Source organism: Anomaloglossus baeobatrachus, chromosome 2 (assembly GCF_048569485.1).
Source record: "Anomaloglossus baeobatrachus isolate aAnoBae1 chromosome 2, aAnoBae1.hap1, whole genome shotgun sequence".
Taxonomy (NCBI): domain Eukaryota; kingdom Metazoa; phylum Chordata; class Amphibia; order Anura; family Aromobatidae; genus Anomaloglossus; species Anomaloglossus baeobatrachus.
This window is the reverse complement of record NC_134354.1, coordinates 425897475-425913861: the sequence shown is the minus strand read 5'-3', so window position 1 is coordinate 425913861 and position 16387 is coordinate 425897475. Positions and strand designations below refer to the sequence as shown.

The window sequence follows — 16387 nt, the reverse complement described above, 5'->3', positions numbered from 1 at the left end:
TAATCAGTTAGAAACAACAATGCTATTGTTTTTAACTCCAGAAGAGTTCATAAATCAATATTTTGTGGAATAACCATGATTTTTAAATCACGTGTCTTGGCATGCTTTCCACCAGTCTTTCACACTGCTTTTGGGTGACCTTGTGCCACTTCTGGTGCAAACATTTAAGCAGTTCTTCTTTGTTTGATGGCTTGTGACTATCCATCTTCCTGTTTATTACATTCCAGAGGTTTTCAATGGGGTTCAGGTCTGGAGATTGGGCCTGCCATGACAGGGTTTTGATGTGGTGGTCCTTCATTCACACATTGATTGACCTAGCTGTGTGTCATGGTGCATTGTCCTGCTGGAAAAAAGTAGTCCTCAGGGTTGGGGAACATTGCCTGATCAGAAGGAAGCAACTGTTTTTCCAGGATAACCTTGAATGCGGCTTGATTGAATCTGCCCAACTCCAGCCTTGCTGAAGCATCCCCTGATTATCACCAATCCTCCACCAAATTTCACAGTGGGTGCAAGACACTGGCTTGTACACCTCTCCAGGTCTTCATCTAACCATTAGATGACCAGGTGTTGGGCAAAGCTGCAAATTAGACTCAGAGAAGATTACCTTACTCCAGTGTTCTATGGTCCAATCCTTATGGTCTTTGGCAAACTTCAGCCTCGCTCTCCTCTGCTTCTCATTAATGAAAGGCTTTTTCTAGCTTTACATGACTTTAGCCCTGCCGCTAGGAGACTGTTACGAACTGTTGTTGCCGTGCACTTCATCCCAGCTGCCATTTACCTTTCCTTTTGTAGGTCACTTGATGTCATCCTTCGGTTGCTGAGTGACATTCGAAGATGACAATCATCCCGGTCAATGGAGAGCCGCTTTCGCCCTCTGCTGGTCTGCAGCTTTGTTGTCCCCCAATGTCTGCTGCTAGACCTTGTTGTAATGGACTGCCGTCTTAGAAGTCTTAAGGATGGAGGCAACGTTTCACTCAATGTATCTCTCTGCTAGTAAAGCCAGAATTGAGCCCTTTTCCTCACTGAAGACTTTTCTTTTCAACTCCTTTGGCATGGTTAAAAGTTATTTTTTCATTCCTACTACTTTTGGGATATTACTCGCACTTGGTTTGTCATCCAGCTTGTCCTATTGCAAGAGGATTGTGAAAACCACAGCAGTGTTTTTTTTTTTAAAGTTCAAAAAGTTCAATGATAAGAACGCTGGGCACTGTTCATTATGTTGCATATTCAATCACTCAATCGCTCCGATGTATCGCAGCTTGTTACAAGTCCTTTGCCACACACAGCGTTCAGCTGTCTCAGTATACTGGTCTAACTGACACTTAGAACCATGGTGCCCTTTCCAAAAGAAGGGAATTTTGTTACTTACCGTAAATTCCTTTTCTTCTAGCTCTTATTGGGAGACCCAGACGATTGGGTGTATAGCACTGCCTCCGGAGGCCACACAAAGCAATTACACTTAAAAGTGTAAGGCCCCTCCCCTTCTGGCTATACACCCCCAGTGGGATCACTGGCTCACCAGTTTTAGTGCAAAAGCAAGAAGGAGGAAAGCCAATAACTGGTTTAAACAAATTCACTCCGAGTAACATCGGAGAACTGAAAACCGTTCAACATGAACAACATGTGTACCCGCAAACAAACCAAAAGTCCCGAAGGACAACAGGGCGGGTGCTGGGTCTCCCAATAAGAGCTAGAAGAAAAGGAATTTACGGTAAGTAACAAAATTCCCTTCTTCGGCGCTCTATTGGGAGACCCAGACGATTGGGACGTCCAAAAGCTGTCCCTGGGTGGGTAAAGAAATACCTCATGTTAGAGCTGCAAGACAGCCCTCCCCTACGGGGAGGCAACTGCCGCCTGCAGGACTCTTCTACCTAGGCTGGCGTCCGCCGAAGCATAGGTATGCACCTGATAATGTTTGGTGAAAGTGTGCAGACTCGACCAGGTAGCTGCCTGGCACACCTGTTGAGCCGTAGCCTGGTGTCGTAATGCCCAGGATGCACCCACGGCTCTGGTAGAATGGGCCTTCAGCCCTGATGGAACCGGAAGCCCAGCAGAACGGTAGGCTTCAAGAATTGGTTCCTTGATCCATCGAGCCAGGGTGGCCTTAGAAGCCTGCGACCCTTTGCGCTTACCAGCGACAAGGACAAAGAGTGCATCCGAACGGCGCAAGGGCGCCGTGCGGGAAATGTAGATTCTGAGTGCTCTCACCAGATCTAACAAATGTAAATCCTTCTCATACCGATGAACTGCATGAGGACAAAACGAAGGCAAAGAGATATCCTGATTAAGATGAAAAGAGGATACCACCTTCGGGAGAAACTCCTGAATGGGGCGCAGCACTACCTTGTCCTGGTGGAAGACCAGGAAGGGAGTCTTGGATGACAGCGCTGCCAGCTCAGACACTCTCCGAAGAGATGTGATCGCTACCAGAAAAGCCACGTTCTGGGATAGTCTAGAAAGTGAAACCTCCCTCAGAGGCTCGAAGGGCGGCTTCTGGAGGGCATAGTACCCTGTTCAGATCCCATGGATCTAACGGCCGCTTGCACGGGGGAACGATATGGCAAACCCCCTGTAGGAACGTGCGCACCATAGGAAGGCGTGCCAAACGCCTCTTGAAAAAAGACGAATAGCGCCGATACCTGACCTTTAAGGGAGCCGAGCGCCAAACCTTTTTCTAACCCAGATAGCAGGAAAGAAAGAAAGGTAGGCAATGCAAATGGCCAGGGAGACACTCCCTGAGCAGAGCACCAGGATAAGAATATCCTCCACGTTCTGTGGTTCTTAGCGGACGTGGGCTTCCTAGCCTGTCTCATGGTGGCAACGACCCCGTGGAATAATCCTGAAGACGCTAGGATCCAGGACTCAATGGCCACACAGTCAGATTCAGGGCCGCGGAATTCCGATGGAAAAAACGGCCCTTGGGACAGCAAGTCTGGTCGGTCTGGTAGTGCCCACGGTTGGCCGACCGTGAGCTGCCACAGATCCGGATACCACGCCCTCCTCGGCCAGTCTGGGGCGACGAGTATGACGCGGCTGCAATCGGATCTGATCTTGCGTAGCACTCTAGGCAAGGGTGCCAGAGGTGGAAACACATAAGGGAGCCGGAACTGCGACCAATCTTGCGCTAGGGCGTCTGCCGCCAGCGCTCTTTGATCGCGAGACAGTGCCATGAAGGTTGGGACCTTGTTGTTGTGCCGGGGCGCCATTAGGTCGACGTCCGGCCTTCCCCAGCGGCGACAGATTTCCTGAAACACGTCCGGGTGAAGGGACCATTCCCCTGCGTCCATGCCCTGGCGACTGAGGAAGTCTGCCTCCCAGTTTTCTACGCCGGGGATGTGAACTGCGGATATGGTGGAGGCCGTGGCATCCACCCACATCAGAATCCGCCGGACTTCCTGGAAGGCTTGCCGACTGCGTGTCCCCCCTTGGTGATTGATGTATGCCACCGCTGTGGACTTGTCCGATTGAATTCGGATCTGCTTTCTTTCCAGCCACTGCTGGAAGGCTAGTAGGGCAAGATACACTGCTCTGATTACCAGAACATTGATCTGAAGGGTGGACTCCTGCTGAGTCCACGGACCCTGAGCCCTGTGGTGGAGAAAAACGCTCCCCACCCTGACAGACTCGCGTCTGTCGTGACCACCGCCCAAGACGGTGGTAGGAAGGATCTTCCCTGTGATAATGAGGTGGGAAGAAGCCACCATTGCAGAGAGTCCTTGCCGTCTGTGAAAGGGATACTTTCCTGTACAGGGATGTTGACTTCCCGTCTCATTGGCGGAGAATGTCCCATTGAAGTGAACGCAGATGAAACTGCGCAAACGGAACCGCCTCCATTGCCGCCACCATCTTCCCGAGGAAGTGCATGAGGCGTCTTAAGAAGTGCGACTGACCTTTAAGGAGAGTCTGCACCCCAGTCTGTAGTGACCGCTGCTTGTCCAGCGGAAGCTTCACTACCGCTGAGAGGGTATGAAACTCCATGCCAAGATACGTTAGTGATTGGGTCGTGACAGGTTTGACTTTGAGAAGTTGATGATCCACCCGAATGTCTGGAGAGTCTCCAGCGCAACATTCAGGCTGAGTTGGCATGCCTGTTGAGAGGGTGCCTTGACAAGTATATCGTCCAAGTAAGGGATCACAGAGTGTCCCTGTGAGTGCAAGACTGCTACCACTGCCGTCGTGACCTTGGCGAACACCCGTGGGGCTGTCGCCAGCCCGAATGGCAGAGCTACGAACTGAAGCTGGTCGTTTCCTATCACGAAATGTAGAAAAACATTGGTGCTCTGTAGCAATCGGCACGTGGAGATAAGCATCTTAGATGTCTATTGATGCTAGGAAATTTCCTTGAGACATTGAGGCAATGACGGAGCGGAGGGTATCATCCGGAACCGCCTGGCCTCCACGTGCTTGTTGAGCAGTTTTAGGTCCAGAACGGAACGGAAAGAGCCATCCTTGTTTGGCACCACAACCAGATTGGAGGAAAACCGTGTCTTGTTCCTGAAGAGGAACCGGGATTACCACTCCTTCTGCCTGCAGAAGAGCATCTGCTCGGTGGGGATGTGGGGACGTTCTGAAGAATCGAGTCGGAGGACGAGAACAGAACTCTGTCCTGTGCACGTGGGCACACTGTCCCTCACCCACCGGTCTGTGACCTGTGGCAGCTAAATGTCGCCAAAGGCGAGCGAGTCTGCCATCAACCGCGGATGCGGAAAGATGAGAGAGCTGAGAGTCATGAGGAGACCGCCTTGGTAGCGGTTCCTCCGGCTGCCTTCCTTGGGCGTGATTGAGCCCGGCCGGCAGCTGAGCCCCTCTGAGGCTTTTCAGCCCTTTTGGACGAGGACAATTGGGACCTGCCCGAGCCTGGGAAGGACCGAAACCTCGGCTGTCCTTCCAGGACAGCATTAATAGGGTAAGTCGCAATGCAGACATTGCGAGGTTACGGACGCCCCTGCGGCACAGATGTACTTGTGCTCAAGACCAGCTGCACAAGAACAGCTGAAAAGCTTAGGGTGCCCATACGGCTGTGAATGCCGGAGCAACCGACACGCCGATAGCCTCACAGACAGATTTCAACCAGAGTCCATCTGTCTGTCAATGGCATCTGTAAGTGAAGTCCCATCTCCACTGCAACTGTGGCTCTAGCCGCAAGCCTGGAGATTGGAGAATCCACCTTTGGACCCTGGGTCCAACGCCTGACCACGTCAGGGGGAAAGTGATAACGTGTATCCTTAATACGTTTGGAGAAAACGCTTATCTGGTAAGCGTGGTGTTTCTGGACTGCTTCTCTGAAGTCAGCGTGGCCAGAACACTACTCAATATACGTTTGAGTTTGAAATGGGACTTCTCCTGCTGTGAAGCTGACTCCTCCGCTGGGGGAGCTGAGGGAGAAAAGATCCAACATTCCATTGATGGACGCTATAGGATCATTCCTTATGGCGTCACCATCCGGTGTATCCGGAGTGAGAGCGGTGTCAGGATCAAAGTCCTGATGAGCTACGTCTACCTCATCATACAGAGAGCCTCCTGGGACCCCCCCGGAGCACCGATTTTTAATCCAAGTGAGGGTGGCCAGGGAGCAATGATCCAGATTGCCCATGGCCTGTCCGGACTGCAAGTCTCTATCCCATTGCAACTCCGTCCCTGTCCTTGGACAGGGTTGAGAGGTGGTTCTTTTGGCCACGTCAAGTAGAGACCCCGGCTGACCAAGTGCTACAGGGGAGCATTGCACCCAATGGGGAGCAGTGCCGTGGAACAGTATCACATGCAGCAAAAACAGCATCGAAAGCCTGTGTTGCTTATATGCTGCTGCCGACTTATAGAGCCAAGAATGGCGACCGTACAGTGCAATGTATATCATACAAGCATAAAGTACAAATGAACACTGCAGCACATGCAATACAAGCAGCATAGAAAGCCTGCTTTTCTGCTGCTGTAGACTAGCCATCTAGGGGAATATAGCCCAGAATAGCGACCATACAGTGCAATGTATAGCATACAAGCATAAGTACAAATGAACACTGCAACACCTGCAATACAAGCAGCATAGAAAAAAACCTGTGCCTCAGCACCCTTGCTTTTCTGCTGCTGTAGTCTAGCCATTCTATGGCGAATATAGCCAAGACTAGTGACCGTACAGTGCAGTGTACAGCATACAAGCATAAATACACCTGAACACTTCAGTACGTGCAATACAAGCAGGATAGAAAGCCTGTGCCGTAGCACCCATGCTTTCCTGCTGCTGATGTGTCGCCATCTAAGAGGGCATATAGCCCGAAATAGCGACCTATGCAGTGTACTTAAATACAAATAGACAAAACTGCGGTATTTAGTGTCAGCACCCCAGGTGCCGCTTACCGCCCGCCTATAAGCGGGTGTGTGGTCGCCCCGTTCCTGTTGGTTGCCCAGAGTCCGATCTCTCAGCTCGGGCTGCAGGAATGGCTGCCGGCGTCCTTCCCCAGCTCGTGTGAGTAGGGGCGGGCCGTGGGCGTGCCCCGAGTCAGAGCGGGAAACCTGGCGTCCCACAGTGTCTAGTGAGAGGGCTGGAGCATGTAAATAAGGCTCCAGCCCTCGGCGCTGCTGAGTGTACAGCGTCTCTCCCCTACCCTGATTGACAGGGTGGGGGCGGGAACGAAGCTGAGTTAGGCCGCAGAAGCCGGGGACTGGATTTATGAGCGCCGCCGCCGTAAAAGCGCGGTCGGCGCTAAGTCCCCGGTGCACTACAAGTCCCAGCCGCGCCGCCGCTCACGGAGCGTCCGGCGCGGTAGTTCCCAATAAATAAAGTCACTCAGCTAGGCTGCAGTGACTGTAACCCTTTACTGTCCCCGGCGCACTAGCACACCCAGCAAGTCTGGAGTGTGCTGTGCCTGTGTGTACGGGGACACAGAGTACCTGAATGGTGCAGGGCCATGTCCCTGAACGGCACTCCCGCTCCACATCCAGCAGGTTCAATGGGTCTGTGGATGGAGCCCGGCCTCAGGGCTTTGGGGCCGGTAAGATCCCACTTCCTCAGAGCCCCTCAGGGGGATGGGGAAGGAAAACAGCATGTGGGCTCCAGCCGCCGTACCAGCAATAGGTACCTCAACCTTACAAACCACCGGTGGGGTGAGAAGGGAGCATGCTGGGGGCCCCATATGGGCCCTCTTTTCTTCCAACCGATATAGTCAGCAGCTACTGCTGACTAAACAGTGGAGCTATGCGTGGATGTCTGACCTCCTTCGCACAAAGCCGAAAACTGGTGAGCCAGTGATCCCACTGGGGGTGTATAGCCAGAAGGGGAGGGGCCTTACACTTTTAAGTGTAATTGCTTTGTGTGGCCTCCGGAGGCAGTGCTATACACCCAATCGTCTGGGTCTCCCAATAGAGCGCCGAAGAAAGCAGAACAATCAAAGGAGAAACGTGTAGGTAAAAAGGTACTCACTTGAAATTAAAAAAAATTATTGAACAGATTCTAGATAACCACCCAAACGGTTTTCAAAAACTGACAATGTCCTTGTGGATTTTTAAATTAGCAACGTTAACTCCTGAGGGCCTCAATGAAACCAGTGAACATACATGATAATATGTTTTATATATTTTTTATCATTAGATATTTACATGTATTTAGTTTGTAAACGTCACATGTGTTCTTATATTATTCAATTCCTCATCAGGGATTTTTTAGGATAATCATTTTTGTGCAGCGCCCTTTTGAGAGATGCAATTTTCCACCTGGAAACAATTCTCTGCATTGATACCATGGGCCCTAGGTTGGAGCAGCTTATGAACATGGTGGAGTTACATACGTTTACCATTGTTGTGTATGGTGTGCACAACTGAATCAGGTGAGTTTACCAATTTTTCTTATTTTTACTCAGTACCTGCTGTTTCCACACATGGAGCGCTTCTCTATCCTCACATTTTCAGCTCTCTATGGAGCCTGTCTCAAGCAGCTTGCAAAAGTTTTGGGTAAGTGTATGTCAAAAAAATATTGCAAAGTAAAATTGCGTTTTAAGGTAGAAATGCTAATAAACAAACATAGTCAATTAAATAAAAACCTAATGAACAGAGAAAGTGAAAATCCAGAGAGAAATCCAAATAAAATGAATAATTGATGTGACCACCCTTTTCCTTCAAAACAGCATCTAAGTATTCTTCTAGTTACAGTTACACACACACCTGTTGAAGGAACTCGGATCGGAGGTTCTGCCAAACACCTTGAATCTCTTGTGGATGTAGGCTTGCACAATTCTTTTCGTCTCATGCAATCCAAAACAGACTCAATGTTGACATTAGGGCTCTGAGGGGGCCATTTCATCATTTCCAGGACTTTGTCTTGTTCTTAAGGCCTTGTACGAACTAGAAAATGGAATTTTCTTAAGAAAATTCCACAGGTGCTGAAAGATTTCCGCACCCGCGGGAAAAAAAAACAAAAAAAAAAAAAAAACCGCAAAAAAGTACCGAAATCCGCATGCGTTTTGGTGCGGTTTTTCCGCAGGTTGGTACATGTGTTTTAATGCATTCAATGCAATAAAGCACATTGGAAAAAAAAAAGGTCATTTCCTTCTGACATAGATAATGCATAGATAGATAGATAGAAGGATAGATAGAAGGATAGATAGAAGGATAGATAGAAGGATAGATAGAAGGATAGATAGAAGGATAGATAGAAGGATAGATAGAAGGATAGATAGAAGGATAGATAGAAGGATAGATAGAAGGATAGATAGAAGGATAGATAGAAGGATAGATAGAAGGATAGATAGAAGGATAGATAGAAGGATAGATAGAAGGATAGATAGAAGGATAGATAGAAGGATAGATAGAAGGATAGATAGAAGGATAGATAGAAGGATAGATAGAAGGATAGATAATCAATAGATAGAGGACAGATCAATCAACAGATAGAGTCCCTGTGAGGACACACTGCAGTTCTCCCGAGCGGTAATGTGTTGTTCACATTACCAACCGTGAGAAATGACCTGTAGTTACCTCTCTGCAGTCTGGTTACGAGGCTGTATTCAGTACAGTGTGTCAGACGCGGCTGCAGCAGTCTGCAAGTGTTGTGGGACCTCAGTGGATTACGCTGGAGCTTTGTGTTGGGGGGTGTAATAAAGTGGTGAAATTGGGGGCTTTTTTGTGTTTTATTTAAAATAAAGGATTTTTCGGTGTATGTGTTTTTTCACTTTACTTACGGGTTAATCATGTAAGCAGTCTCAGACGCTGCCATAATTAAGCCTGGACGTAGTGGCGATCCGCTGCCATTAACTCGTTATTACATTGAATTGCCACCGCATCACGGCAATCGGGAAGAGCCCGTAACAAGCCGGGACTGTCGCATAATGGAGACGACAATCCCGGGGCAGCTGTAGGCTGATATTCTCGGCTGCGGGATGGGGGTGGGGGGCATTAACACTGGCCCTCGCCTTCCCCAGCCTGAGAATACCGGGCCGAAGCTGTGTGTTTAACCTTGGCTGGACGGTAAAAATACAGCGGAGCCCACGTTTTTTTTTTATTTTTAATATTTACGTTTGATTTCTATATGTCTGTGTCTGTGTGTGAGTGTGAGCTGTGTGTGTGTTTACACTCTGCTCCGCTTCCTCTTCCTGGAATAATGACATCACTTCCCTGCGAAATGCAGGGCAGTGATGAAGATGGTGTCCCAAAAAACGCGAAATATCGCAGGGAATAACGAACGCAGGAAAACGCAGTGAAACGCACAGAATTTGCTACCTGCGTTATTCCCTGTGGGATTTGACGATTACATTACAGTCAATGGAGTGAAAGCCCGCAGCTATCTGCGGAAAGGAAGTGACATGCAATTGGAGAGGAATGGGGTGAATATACATGAGCCATTTACATACACTTGACTAGTCTGCAGGAGACCATAACATTTCAAGGGCTTATAGCAACACAATGGGGCAACGTACAGGAATAAAAGTTGCATATCCTGAAAGGGCTGCTCAAGTCCTATTTCAGAATATTGTTGGTAAGATACACAAAAAAAAAAAAAAAGTCACCTGACAGATTCCCTTTAACGCCAAAGATATTTCTTAGTTCTTAGTGACATTGGCTGTACGTGAAGCCTATTAGACCCCTCCTTGATAATACTGCATGATGGCCAAGTATCTGCCTGTGTTTCTCTACATAGGACACCAAGAAATGGCCAACACTGAAGACTGTAGAAGCAGTGGCCAGCCATTGAGACTCAGATCATGATGTGTCTTTCATTTTCTACACTATCATGTTCAGCAATGTCATCAGCTCACACCTGGCAGCAATCTCTACGACAGAGCTACAGCCATCTACTGTTGATAGAAGTGGAAGTCTGACTAAGTGGTTTTCATGGAAAAATTGAGGAGGAAACGCACATCTTTAACATGTAAACAAGGTCAAATGACTCAACTATACAAGAAAGAAGGGAATTTTGTTTACTTACCGTAAATTCCTTTTCTTCTAGCTCCAATTGGGAGACCCAGACAATTGGTGTATAGCTACTGCCTCCAGAGGCCACACAAAGTATTACACTTAAAAGTGTAAGGCCCCTCCCCTTCTGCCTATACACCCCCCGTGGGATCACGGGCTCCTCAGTTTTAGTGCAAAAGCAAGAAGGAGGAAAGCCAATAACTGGTTTAAAAACAAATTCAATCCGAAGGAACATCGGAGAACTGAAACCAATCAACATGAACAACATGTGTACCCGAAAAAACAAAAATCCCTAAGAAAACAGGGCGGGCGCTGGGTCTCCCAATTGGAGCTAGAAGAAAAGGAATTTACGGTAAGTAAACAAAATTCCCTTCTTCTTTGTCGCTCCATTGGGAGACCCAGACAATTGGGACGTCCAAAAGCAGTCCCTGGGTGGGTAAAATAACCCTCGTGACAGGACCGTAAAACAGCCCTTTCCTACAGGTGGGCAACCGCCGCCTGAAGGACTTGTCTACCTAGGCTGGCGTCCGCCGAAGCGTAGGTATGCACCTGATAATGCTTGGTAAAAGTGTGCAGACTCGACCAGGTAGCCGCCTGGCACACCTGCTGAGCCGTAGCCTGGTGCCGTAATGCCCAGGACGCACCCACGGCTCTGGTAGAATGGGCCTTCAGCCCTGAGGGAACCGGAAGCCCCGCGGAACGGTAGGCTTCAAAAATTGGTTCCTTGATCCACCGAGCCAAGGTGGATTTGGAAGCTTGCGACCCTTTACGCTGACCAGCGACAAGGACAAAGAGTGCATCCGATCGGCGCAGGGGCGCCGTGCGGGAAATGTAGATTCTGAGTGCTCTCACTAGATCCAACAAATGCAAATCCTTTTCACATTGATGAACTGGATGAGGACACAAAGAAGGTAAGGAGATATCCTGATTGAGATGAAAGGGGGATACCACCTTAGGGAGAAACTCCGGAATCGGGCGCAGGACCACCTTGTCCTGGTGAATCACCAGGAAGGGAGAATTGCATGACAGCGCTGCTAGCTCGGACACTCTCCGAAGAGAGGTGACCGCTACAAGAAAAGTCACTTTCTGTGAAAGGCGAGAAAGGGAAACATCCCTCATAGGCTCGAAAGGCGGCTTCTGGAGAGCAATTAGAACCCTGTTCAGATCCCAGGGCTCTAACGGCCGCTTGTAAGGAGGGACGATATGACAAACCCCTTGCAGGAACGTGCGTACCTGAGGAAGTCGTGCTAGGCGCTTCTGAAAAAATACAGATAGCGCTGAGACCTGTCCTTTAAGGGAGCCTAGCGACAAACCTTTTTCCAAACCGGATTGTAGGAAGGAAAGAAAAGTAGGCAATGCAAATGGCCAGGGAGGAAATCCCTGAGCAGAACACCAAGATAAGAATATCTTCCACGTCCTGTGGTAGATCTTGGCGGAGGTTGGTTTTCTAGCCTGTCTCATGGTGGCAATAACCTCTTGAGATAATCCTGAAGACGCTAGGATCCAGGACTCAATGGCCACACAGTCAGGTTCAGGGCCGCAGAATACCGATGGAAAAACGGCCCTTGAGACAGCAAGTCTGGTCGGTCTGGTAGCGCCCACGGTTGGCCTACCGTGAGGTGCCACAGATCCGGGTACCACGACCTCCTCGGCCAGTCTGGAGCGACGAGGATGGCGCGGCGGCAGTCGGACCTGATCTTGCGCAGCACTCTGGGCAACAGTGCCAGAGGAGGGAACACATAAGGTAGCCGGAACTGCGACCAATCTTGAACTAAGGCGTGCGCCGCCAGAGCTCGGTGATCGTGAGACCGCGCCATGAAAGCTGGGACCTTGTTGTTGTGCCGGGACGCCATTAGGTCGACGTCCGGCATCCACCAGCGGCGACAGATCTCCTGAAACACGTCCGGGTGAAGAGACCATTCCCCTGCGTCCATACCCTGGCGACTGAGAAAATCTGCTTCCCAGTTGTCCACGCCTGGGATGTGAACTGCGGATATGGTGGATGCCGTGTCTTCCACCCACGTCAGAATCCGCCGGACTTCCTGGAAGGCTTGCCGACTGCGTGTTCCTCCTTGGTGGTTGATGTATGCCACCGCTGTGGAGTTGTCCGACTGAATTCGGATCTGCTTGCCTTCCAGCCACTGCTGGAAGGCTTGTAGGGCAAGATACACTGCTCTGATTTCCAGAACATTGATCTGAAGGGTGGACTCTTGCTGAGTCCACGTACCCTGAGCCCTGTGGTGGAGAAAAACCGCTCCCCACCCGGACAGACTCGCGTCCGTCGTGACCACCGCCCAGGATGGGGGTAGGAAGGACTTTCCCTTTGACAAAGAGGTGGGAAGAAGCCACCACTGAAGAGATTCCTTGGCCGCCTGAAAAAGGGAGACGTTCTTGTCGAGGGACGTCGACTTCCCGTCCCATTGGCGGAGAATGTCCCATTGTAGTGGACGCAGATGAAACTGCGCGAAAGGGACTGCCTCCATTGCTGCTACCATCTTCCCTAGGAAGTGCATGAGGCGTCTCAAGGGGTGTAACTGGTCTTGAAGGAGAGATCGCACCCCTGTCTGTAGTGAACGCTGTTTGTCCAGCGGAAGCTTCACTATCGCTGAGAGAGTATGAAACTCCATGCCAAGATACGTTAGCGATTGGGTCGGGGTCAGATTTGACTTGGAAAAGTTGATGATCCACCCGAAACTCTGGAGAGTCTCCAGCGCAACGTTCAGGCTGTGTTGGCAGGCCTCTTGAGAGGGAGCCTTGACAAGTAGATCGTCCAAGTAAGGGATCACAGAGTGTCCCTGAGAGTGCAGGACTGCTACTACTGCTGCCATGACCTTGGTGAAGGCCCGTGGGGCTGTCGCCAGACCGAAAGGCAGAGCTACAAACTGAAGGTGTTCGTCTCCTATCACGAAGCGTAGAAAACGCTGATGCTCTGGAGCAATCGGCACGTGGAGATAAGCATCCTTGATGTCTATTGATGCTAGGAAATCTCCTTGAGACATTGCGGCGATGACGGAGCGGAGGGATTCCATCCGGAATAGTCTGGTTTTCACGTACTTGTTGAGAAGTTTTAGGTCCAGAACGGGACGGAAAGATCCGTCCTTTTTTGGTACCACAAACAAATTGGAGTAAAAACCGTGACCTTGCTCCTGAAGAGGAACCGGGATCACCACTCCTTCTGCCTTTAGAGTGCACACCGCTTGCAGAAGAGCATCGGCTCGGTCGGGAGGCGGAGACGTTCTGAAGAATCGAGTTGGAGGACGAGAACTGAACTCTATCCTGTACCCGTGGGACAGAATGTCTCTCACCCAACGGTCTTGGACCTGTGGCAGCCAAACGTCGCCAAAGCGGGAGAGCCTGCCACCGACCGAGGATGCGGAGAGAGGAGGCCGAAAGTCATGAGGAAGCCGCCTTGGTAGCGGGTCTTCCGGCTGTCTTTTTGGGCGTGACTGAGCCCGCCAAGAATCTGAGCTCCTCTGATCCTTTTGAGTCCTTTTGGACGAGGAGAATTGGGACCTGCCCGAGCCTCGAAAGGACCGAAACCCCGACTGTCCCCTTCTCTGTTGGGGTTTGGTTTGTCTGGGCTGAGGTAAGGATGAATCCTTACCCTTGGACTGCTTAATGATTTCATCCAAACGCTCACCAAACAGTCGATCACCAGAAAATGGCAGACTGGTTAAGCACTTTTTGGACGCAGAATCTGCCTTCCATTCCCTTAACCATAAGGCCCTGCGTAGAACCACGGAGTTGGCTGACGCCACTGCCGTACGGCTCGTAGAGTCCAGGACAGCATTAATCGCGTAAGACGCAAATGCAGACATTTGAGAGGTTAAGGATGCCACCTGCGGAACAGATGTACGTGTGACCGTGTCAATCTGTGTAAGACCAGCTGAAATAGCCTGGAGTGCCCATACGGCTGCGAATGCTGGAGCAAACGACGCGCCGATAGCTTCATAGATGGATTTCAACCAGAGCTCCATCTGTCTGTCAGTGGCATCTTTAAGTGCAGCCCCATCCTCCACTGCAACTATGGATCTAGCCGCAAGCCTGGAGATAGGGGGATCCACCTTGGGACACTGGGTCCAGCCTTTGACCACTTCAGGGGGGAAAGGGATAACGTGTATCCTTAATCCGTTTGGAGAAACGCTTATCTGGGTAAGCGTGGTGTTTCTGGACTGCCTCTTTAAAGTCAGAATGGTCCAGAAAAGTACTTAATTTACGCTTGGGATACCTGAAATGGAATTTCTCCTGCTGTGAAGCTGACTCCTCCACCGGAGGAGCTGGGGGAGAAATATCCAACATTCTATTGATGGACGCTATAAGATAATTCACTATGGCGTCACCATCAGGCGTATCCAAATTGAGAGCGGTCTCAGGATCAGAATCCTGATCAGCTACCTCCGCCTCATCACACAGAGTCCTCCTGCTGGGACCCTGACCAGTGTGATGAAGTCGAGGGCCGCTCATAGCGAGCTCGCTTAGGCTGTCTGAGACTGTCGTCCGTGTCAGAGCCTTCACCCTGGGATGCATGGGACACCCCCGGAGCGCGGAGCTGTTCCAATTGAGCGGGACCAGGGAGCAATGAGTCAACAGTGCCCCTGGTCTGAGTTACTGGTCTAGACTGCAAAGTTTCTAGAATTTTAGTCATAGTCACAGACAATCTATCAGCAAAGGCTGCAAACTCTGTCCCCGTCACCTGGACAGTATTCACAGGTGGTTCGCCCTGGGTCACCTCTAGCAGAGGCCCCGGCCGAGCAGTTGCCACAGGGGCCGAGCACTGCACACAGTGGGGGTCAGTGGAACCTGCAGGTAGAGTAGCCTCACATGCGGTGCAAGCAGCATAGAAAGCCTGTGCCTTGGCACCCTTGCTTTTTGCGGATGACATGCTGTTGTCTCCTCTGAGCAATATAGGAGGGTATATAGCCAAGAATCACTAGCGACCGTACAGTGCAATGTATAGCATGCAAGCATAAAAATACAAATGTACACTTCGGCACTAAGTGGGGTCAGCACCAGAGGTGCCGCTTACCGCCCGCTCAAACGCGGGTGTGTGGTCGCCAGAATCCCGTGTCTGGGTCTCCCAGAACCTGTCTCCCCTCTCCAGCTCAGACTGCACCACAGGAATGGCTGCCGGCGTTCTGTGAAGAGGGGCGGACCGTGGGCGTGCCGCAGACAAAGTGCGGGAAACTGGCGTCCCACTGTGCCCAGTGTGAGGGCTGGAGTATGTAAATAGACTCCAGCCCTCTGCGCTGACAATCTGTACAGCGTCCCGCCCTTCCCCTGACTGGCAGGCGGGAACGAAACGAAACTAGGCCGCAAAAGCCGGGGACTCGATTAATAAGCGCGGCCGTCATACATGCACGGCCAGCGCGGAAGTCCCCAGCGCACCACAAGTCCCAGCCGCGCCCAGCCAGCATTTTTTAAACTAACAGCAGCGGCCGGCGCGGCAGTTCGCAATACATAGACTCACTCAGCAGAGCTGTAGTGAGTAGTGGCACCAGCGCGCGCGCTGTTGCCCCCGGCGCACTAACACACTCAGCAATGCTGCAGTGTGTCTGCGTCTGTATGGGGACACAGAGTACCTTGATGTAGCAGGGCCATGTCCCTGACGATACTCAGCTCCATATCCAGCAGATTTTCCAGGGGCTGTGGATGGAGCACGGTCTCAGTGCCTGGAGACCGGTAAAATCCCACTTCACCCAGAGCCCTAAGGGGGATGGGGAAGGATGCAGCATGTGGGCTCCAGCCTCCGTACCCGCAATGGGTACCTCAACCTTAACAAACACCGCCGACAAAAGTGGGGTGAGAAGGGAGCATGCTGGGGGCCCTAGTATGGGCCCTCTTTTCTTCCATCCGACATAGTCAGCAGCTGCTGCTGACTAAACAGTGGAGCTATGCGTGGATGTCTGACCTCCTTCGCACAAAGCATGAAAACTGAGGAGCCCGTGATCCCACGGGGGGTGTATAGGCAGAAGGGGAGGGGCCTTACACT

The 16387-nt window shown here is 50.8% G+C and overlaps 1 protein-coding gene across 2 annotated transcripts in view; it reads right to left on the bottom strand.

Moving 5' to 3' along the window:
* PPIE (peptidylprolyl isomerase E) overlaps positions 1-16387 on the bottom strand; it is a 61015-nt gene that overhangs the window by 16246 nt on the left and 28382 nt on the right. The window lies entirely within an intron of this gene.